The sequence below is a fragment of the Zootoca vivipara genome, chromosome 9, assembly GCF_965207765.1.
Source record: "Zootoca vivipara chromosome 9, rZooViv2.hap1.1, whole genome shotgun sequence".
Classification (NCBI taxonomy): domain Eukaryota; kingdom Metazoa; phylum Chordata; class Lepidosauria; order Squamata; family Lacertidae; genus Zootoca; species Zootoca vivipara.
This window is the reverse complement of record NC_142592.1, coordinates 20,169,789-20,178,795: the sequence shown is the minus strand read 5'-3', so window position 1 is coordinate 20,178,795 and position 9,007 is coordinate 20,169,789.

Sequence of the window (9,007 nt, the reverse complement as noted above, 5' to 3'; positions counted from 1 at the left end):
TGGTGACAACCATGTGATTCTCATAATATCTAGGCTGAACCCCATATGTTATGGTGCTACTGTGGCTGGAACTCCAAACTGCTCTCCCTCTGCTCAAGACTCCACAATGTATTTTATGGGCTAGGGCTAGGGACAGAGGAAACTGGCTTGTCGGAGTTGTAGTTGAACAACATCTGGAAGGCCCCTGCTTCCCCATCTTGTGCAGAATGTCTCTACACTAGTGCTATGCTTTTCCTGGGTTTTTGTCAGTAGAGACATTGGTGGGTGATACAAACATCATGGCTGTTCAACCAGCAATGAGAGAACACAGCTTTTGGTTACAGCCACACAGCCCCAACTACGTGTGACCTAGTTTTCTGTGAAATAATGGAGGCGGGGATTGCAACCCTCAACCAGATTACCAGAATGCTCTCAGCGTTGGAAATTTTCTTCATTTATTTAATAGTATTTTAAAGCTGCTTTTCTGGGCAAGCCCATGCAAAGCAGCTTACAACACATAAGACCCCCAGCAATGACTAAGCAGTTAACTATCAATAAACAAGTCAGTGAAAACAAAACACGATGATACAATCAAGGCAATGAAGCAGTCGCATATAAAGTCTAGTATAAAAACTAGTCTAGTATAAAAATGTACGTTTTCAGAGTCTTCCAAAATCCCTTTGGTGTAAAAAACATGATGCAGATCTGAAGCTAGAAAATTCCAAAGCATGGGGCCACCACAGAAAAGCCCATTCTCTTGTGGCAACCCACTCACTCATTTAGGTGGTGGGCTCTTGAAGCAAGCCTCTGATGCTGATGTCAGTGTGTGGGCAGGAGGTTTTTTTGGTTGCAGAACAAATTTCTGTTTGCCTGTAGTGTTCACCTGGTACAGTTTTTGAGTTAAAGATAAACAGAAGAAAAGGAGGACGAGCCATCTGTGTAGGACGTTATTGCTGCAAACACATGAACCTGTATTTGCTAAAGATGTCTTTCTCACCTCCCTGACCACAAAAAGAAATGCTTGTTTCAGGTAGCTGTGTGTACAAGAACGTCCTTTTCCTCTCTAAATACCATCAACAACACTTTCAAGTGATTTACTGTACCTTGTAATTGGTTTGCAGAATATGAATATTTTACAGCCACTGTGACAACTCTCCACAGCATCCATAATAGTGGCATTCAGCAGGACATGATTAATTAGTTTTATGTTTTGCTCTGTTGTGAAGTAAAATTGTTCATTTTTAAAAAATATATTATTTTGCCACAGAGAATGTACAAAAGGAGTACCGTATATTCTGGCGTATAAGACGACTGGGTGTATAAGATGACCCCCAACTTTTCCAGTTAAAATGTAGAGTTTGGGATATACTCGCCGTATAAGAAATATGAACTGGCATATAAGACGACCCCCGACTTTTGAGAAGATTTTCCTGGGTTAAAAAGTAGTCTTATACGCAGGAATATACAGCATGTCACTGCAGGTCCAAATGTGTGGCTTCCTTGGTGAATCCAAACTAAGTCAGTTGATCCCATATGGGCTCCTTAGGGTGGAAGGATGGGACACAGAAAATAATCACAGAATTGTGGAGTTGGAAGGGTCAAGAAAGTTCATATTGTCCAACGCACTGCAGCGCAGGAACCTTTTTGCCCAATGTATAGGCAGGCTTCCTTCCTCTGTTGTTTCATGTGTTTATTTTAAGAGGTTAAGAAAAACGTCTACTTCTGCTTCATTGACTATGCAAAAGCCTTTGACTGTGTCGACCACAGCAAACTATGGCAAGTTCTTAAAGAAATGGGAGTGCCTGATCACCTCATCTGTCTCCTGAGAAATCTCTATGTGGGACAACAAGCTACAGTTAGAACTGGATATGGAACAACTGATTGGTTCAAAATTGGGAAAGGAGTACGACAAGGTTGTATATTGTCTCCCTGCTTATTTAACTTATATGCAGAATTCATCATGCGAAAGGCTGGACTAGATGAATCCCAAGCCGGAATTAAGATTGCCGGAAGAAATATCAACAACCTCAGATATGCAGATGACACAACCTTGATGGCAGAAAGCGAGGAGGAATTAAAGAACCTTTTAATGAGGGTGAAAGAGGAGAGCGCAAAATATGGTCTGAAGCTCAACATCAAAAAAACCAAGATCATGGCCACTGGTCCCATCACCTCCTGGCAAATGGAAGGGGAAGAAATGGAGGCAGTGAGAGATTTTACTTTCTTGGGCTCCTTGATCACTGCAGATGGTGACAGCAGTCACGAAATTAAAAGACGCCTGCTTCTTGGGAGGAAAGCAATGACAATCCTAGACAGCATCTTAAAAAGCAGAGACATCACCTTGCCGACAAAGGTCCGTATAGTTAAAGCTATGGTTTTCCCAGTAGTGATGTATGGAAGTGAGAGCTGGACCATAAAGAAGGCTGATCGCCGAAGAATTGATGCTTTTGAATTATGGTGCTGGAGGAGACTCTTGAGAGTCCCATGGACTGCAAGAAGATCAAACCTATCCATTCTTAAGGAAATCAGCCCTGAGTGCTCCCTGGAAGGACAGATCGTGAAGCTGAGGCTCCAATACTTTGGCCACCTCATGAGAAGAGAAGAATCCTTGGAAAAGACCCTGATGTTGGGAAAGATTGAGGGCACTAGGAGAAGGGGACGACAGAGGACAAGATGGTTGGACAGTGTTCTCGAAGCTACAAACATGAGTTTGACCAAACTGCGGGAGGCAGTGCAAGACAGGAGTGCCTGGCGTGCTATGGTCCATGGGGTCACGAAGAGTCGGACACGACTAAATGACTAAACAACAAACAACAACAAAAGTCCCATGGGGCAGGCACCTGTTATGACTGTTCTTTGAAATGTGCAGGGTACATAAATGATGCTCATATTTTGCATGTATGTAAGGCCTGGTTGTGTGAGTTAGCATACTGGCTGAGTTGGTTCATACATGCAGTACAGAGGCAATTCAGTGTGAGCCAGGCTGCATACATGATAGTGGGACATGGATGCTTGCCTCAGTTGCCAATCTACACAATCGGGATACCAGCAACATGTTTCAAATTGTTCTGAACAGGGCGGTGGGATATTCGGAACACTGATAATTCTGTGTATGTTACTGGTCCTATGTAGAAATTATATACAGCATCTTTTTGTGGTTTGCGTCTAGTTTGAAAAACCATTTTTATTTTATGTAACTGCGAAGTATTTCACTCTAAGAATGTTGGGAGCAAGCACATAAACCCACATTCAAGTGTGTTCTATAAAAACAGCTAATGCTTCCATTAGCGTAATTGCATTTTCCAAATAATAATGAATGTTCAGCTGACACTTCAAGATGTTGATGACTAACCAGGGAAAACATTTATGTGCAAAGCTCTTTTCCTGATTTTACAGTCTAATGTTTCTCTATGCTTAGTCTTGCCTTCCTTCCTTCCTTCCTTCCTTCCTTCCTTCCTTCCTTCCTTCCTTCCTTCCTTCCTTCCTTCCTATGGAATCTTCTTAATAGATATAACACATATTTTCTCACCATGCGTTTCATTGCTACTCTCTTCTGTAGCTGTACTTCATATGGCCACAAATCCTCCTGTAGCCCCTACTTTTATGCTGGAATTCTGCTCTCATGGGTCAACAAAGCTTCCTTAGAATGTAGCAAATCTTGGAATTCTAAAATACCTTTGAGAAGTAAGCAGTTGGTTCCCTTGTTCCTTTATCTGCAGCATTCTGTGCAGGCAGGCATTTTAAAAAGTGCATCTCTCCATAATGGGAAGCGATAACAGCAGGTGGGGAAAACCTCTCATGAGGAGAGCAGCACATGCACTCATTGTTGTTGTTCTTGGGAAGGTACGTCTATTGCGTAGACGTAGTGACTGTGAGGCAGTCAAATGGGATTCCTACAGAAATTTGACTGAATAACTTGAACTATTAACATCCCTTTAGGAATGCTAAAATCTGATTAAGAGGAAACAGACTGACTTTGCCACCTTGCTTTCTCCAGTTCCAGCTCAGCATCTGAGCTTGTGCTTGTAACAAAAACTTGCAATAAAAAGTTCATTATAAACTAGTCTCAAGGTGCTGTCAAATACATTTATGTCTTGAAGCATAAACTATTACAGTGGTACCTCGAGTTACAAACGCTTCAGGTTACAAACTTCGCTAACCTGGAAGAGTTACCTCGAGTTGAGAACTTTGCCCCAGGATGAGAACGGAAATCGTGTGCTGGCGGCGCAGCGGCAGCAAGAGGCCTCATTAGTGAAAGAACAGTTTCAGGTTAAGATAGGACCTCTGGAACGAATTAAGTTCGTAACTAGAGGTACCACTGTATTTGAAACCATAGTCTGGGGACAGTTTGTAAACCGTGGGTTTGGATGTTATTCCTAACCCTACTAATAATTTTATTATTAGTGTGTCTTTATATATTATAAATACATGCATATACGTTTATATATTATACTTAAATTGTAATATATTGTAATTATATGTCAGGCTTCAGGGAATTGGCTTCCTCCCCCCTTCGGCAGTAGATAAGCAGAACAAAGGGAAAGGAGTCTCCTTACCAGTTAGAAACTTTAATGATCACAGCGAGAGAACAAATAATCCCCTTCCTAGGAATGGCGGTGCTCCCAATTAAGGGTTCTACCCACTTCCTCCCTAGTCAACCCCGTTACTACCACATCTTGTAACCTGAGCTTGTAACCACTGTGCTTTCTGTGCTGCCACCTTATCTGCTCTTCTTGACCTTGTGCTGAGCGGATGAATGCTTTCCAGAGACAGTGAATCTGTTAGATCTCCCCCTCTCCCCGTGCTTCTTCTCCATCCAGTATTTCCCAGCTTCTGCCTTCTGAACTATGTCCCACTGTAAACCACTGTTCCAAATCTATACTGTCCTCCTGCTCCTGGGAAGATTCAGGGGGAGGGGGAGGCTCCCAACATTCCTCCTCAGTGCAGCCCTCCTCAGCACGGTCCCTGACATTATATTATCTAATATAATAACAAATCTAATAATCTAATTTACTATCTAAATTATGTTTAGCACAACACGGAAATTAAGGGAAGTGGAATACACAAGAAGGAAGGAGGAAGGAAGGATGCAAAGATTGAATGCATTAGGCCAACGAGAGCTCTCCAAACTCATTTGCCACTTATTTTTTTTTGCTCTGAAGAATTAATGAAGGCAATTCTGCAGTTGAATTCACAGTTCTGTAGCCCATGGCAGGGATTCATTGAGATCTATGAAATGATGGTATTAAAATACCAGTCTCCTCTAGCTATAAGAAGTTTCATGAAGTTAAGTGAAATTATTGAAGACTCAGCCATAAAGCAGCAAAATTGGAGCTTAAACCTGGATTCAATGGATTCCGTTGTCCCACTAGCATGTATAAGGGTGCCACTTAACTACCCTGAAACCCATTGTCATATGTGTGAAACAAATTCCCGGCTTATTACTTTCAAAGAATTAAGGATGCAGTGTTGAAATGCATTTTCCTTGTCTTCTTTGAAACATACTACTTCATATGTACTTATAGCAATGGTGTATTTGTCTGTAAGGAATGAAGGTAAGATTGGAAGCAATTCAGTGCAAGGGAATATTAACATTTGGAGCAAAAAAGGAAGAAGTAAATCCTGCTCTTTACAGATAGGCATCAGGCTAATACAAAAAAGAAGAAAACCAAATGGAGACCATGAACACAGAAAAAGACTACATTTTTTAAATTACTGAGTTGTGTGCAGAATGTGGGACAAAATCTAGGAGAGAGAGAAAAAGGTTGAGCTTTCTGTGGTTTTTAGTATTATAATGACTTGAAGGAACTTCATGTGATTATTGGCCACTTGGTTGGTAGAGAACTAGAAGGAATGAACTGAAGCTTGTTGTGCTGGGAGCTCAGTAATATATAACCTTGATCATGTCGTCCAGCACATTGATTGATAAAAGCAATGTTCAGACTAGTTGACTAGGAAGTTTTCAAGCAAGAATTGTCCAATTTTCAATCCATACCCTCCAACATTTCTCTGATGAAAATAGGGACATCCTAAGGAAAAGGGTTCCATGATCACTGCAGATGGTGACAGCAGTCATGAAATTAAAAGATTCCTGCTTCTTGGGAGAAAAGCAATGACAAATCTAGACAGCATCTTAAAAAGCAGAGACATCACCTTGCCGACAAAGGTCTGTATAGTTAAAGCTATGGTTTTCCCAGTAGTGATGTATGAAGTGAGAGCTGGACCATAAAGAAGGCTGATCACCGAAGAATTTATGCTTTTGAATTATGGTGCTGGAGGAGACTCTTGAGAGTCCCATGGACTACAAGAAGATCAAACCTATCCATCCTGAATGAAATCAGCCCTGAGTGCTCATTGGAAGGACAGATCGTGAAGCTGAGGCTCCAATACTTTGGCCACCTCATGAGAAGAGAAGACTCCCTGGAAAAGACCCTGATGCTGGGAAAGATTGAGGGCACAAGGAGAAGGGGACGACAGAGGATGAGATGGTTGAACAGTGTTCTCAAAGCTACCAACATGAGTTTGACCAAACTGCGGGAGGCAGTGGAAGACAGGAGTGCCTGGCGTGCTCTGGTCCATGGGGTCACAAAGAGTCAGACACGACTAAACAACAACAACAAGGAAAAGCAGAACACTCTGGGATTAAATCAGAAACTGGGACGGCTTCTGTAAATCCAGGACCGTCCCTGGAAAAGAAGGACCCTTGGAGGGGCTGTCAATCTGGGCAGAAAAGGAATAGCTAGCCATGCATTCTGCGGCTATTTGAATTGCCCATGGGTTTCACTTTCTTGCCCAAGACTCTGGCAAGAGAGATTTATGCAGTGAAGCAAGCTTCTGAGCACAAAGCCATTGAACTGCGATGCTCATCTTGAACTAATACCATGTGCCTTTTGAGATAGATAGTGGCATGCATCCTGTCTAAGGATACTAGTGGTTCCATGCAAAAATCATCCATGATTATTGTGGCACCTATTTCTGAAATTTTTGGTCATAGTCATTGCATTTTATAATATATGCACTATGTTTATTTATATAACTGTGCACTAAGAGGGTCTTGTACATACAGGGACTATTAGCACACTTTGAGCCGTGTGTAGCAGACTGGTGAAATTAAATTTGGGAATAACTAGTAAGGGGGACATAATGTATTTAATGTTTTAAATCCTAGCCATCACTAGAGACCAAATTTTCACAACCAAATCATAGTGTCCTTTTAATTAAAAATATCAAGCCAGGAAAAATGCACAGTGCCACCTGGGACCCTTTCATGAAAAAGAGAGAACTTATTAAGAATGTGATATATCATAAACTGCTTACAGTTTCCTTCCTTTATGGAAACGGCATTCCATTTCTGGATTGTTATTCAGCAGCGGAAATCACAACCACTGAACAGCCTAGGCCAGACAAAACATTTCTGGAGATCTTTTATTCCCCTTTAAAAAAAGAATTGTGTTTTTGTTGCTTTTTAAACCAACTTGACAACCAATGGGGGGCATGGTATCTTGCCCCTTGGTGCCCTCACTGAGGGGGGGGGTGACATTTGGCGTGCCACCCGCCTGCAACTCCCAAGCCTACCACGAGCTGTCGGGGTAAGGGGGGAGCTGCACGCTTTGCTGGCGGCATTCCCCCCCTTTGTTTTGACAACTTGGGGGGAGGCTTGGGAGTTGTGGGCAGGTGGCACGCCGAATGTCCACCATGGGCAGCTTGCTCTGGGCACCTGAGTGACTATCCTGCACTTGGGAGGGCACCCTCCGTGCCATGCCCCCCTCAGGAGCGCGCCTGCCCTGGGCAATGCGGGCATATGCTCTGCCACTGCCAAGATGTACCTAATGGTGGTTGTGAGGTCACTCAGGTTCAGAGGGAGTGAGGAGATTTTACCTGACCATATTTTGTCCTCTGCCGCAGCACTTTACTAATGATTAATTTGTCAGCCAGAGGAAAAAGATTGCCAGAAAAAAGAGAGAGCTTGTAACAAACTATGGTATATATAAGGATAGGGAAGAAATTCAATTCCATTCACATTTAAAGCATAGCTGACAAGTTTTCCCTTTTCTCATGAGGAAGCCTATTCAGCATAAGGGAATATCCCTTAAAAAAAGGGAGAACTTGACAGCTATGATTTAAAGGCAAACATACCTAATTCACACTTTCAGGGAGAGAGGGAGAGGGAGAGAGAGAGAGAGAGAGAGAGAGAGAGAGAGAGAGAGAGAGAATGAGAACCAAAGCACAACCAACTAAATTTAATTGTTACCAAATTTTGCAATGCCCATCTCCTGCTAAGTAATGTGTACAAAAATGTATATGCTAGGGTAAAGTGTGTATAAAAATGCATTTATTTGTAAATAAAACCCCAACTGATCAAAATGCATTATTTTAATGAAAACTGCTTTGCAAAAATGTACCCATAAGGCAAAATTGCATACAAGCATGTGTCTATTAGGAGAAGTTTGCATTAAAAAGCGAATAAACATTCTCAAGGACATTAAAACATACATAGAATAAAGTATTGCAGCTATCAAATGTACGCGAGCATGCTTGCTCATTCATGCTAACCCATAGTTTGTCTTAGCGTTCCGTGCAAACGGAACCATTGTATTGTAATGGGAACTTAATCTTGCATTTTTACAAGTATCCATTGCACAATCCTGTAAACGTTTGTTGGATCAGAGAATCTAATTAGTTTTTAAATGTTAGGCTTCCCTGTGCTTAGGCAAGTATCGCATCGTTTTGTAATGTGCTGATTGTCTTTTTGCTTGGCGAGGCTTAGTGAAAATTAACACTAGGTTATTGTGTTACTTGCAGAGTCTAAACAGACTTTCCTAATACAGTTTTACAGCAAGAGCTTGTACCTTATCGACAGCATCCCTATTTATTTCAGAAACATACCTCATTAGTTGTAGGTCAATACTACACTAACTGGAATACTGTATTAGAAATTCCCAAGAGAGAACAAGATACAGAATACCATATACACAAGAACTTTGGAGCGAGAGGGGATTCGATTTCACTGTGTGCTGGAGCTCTATGT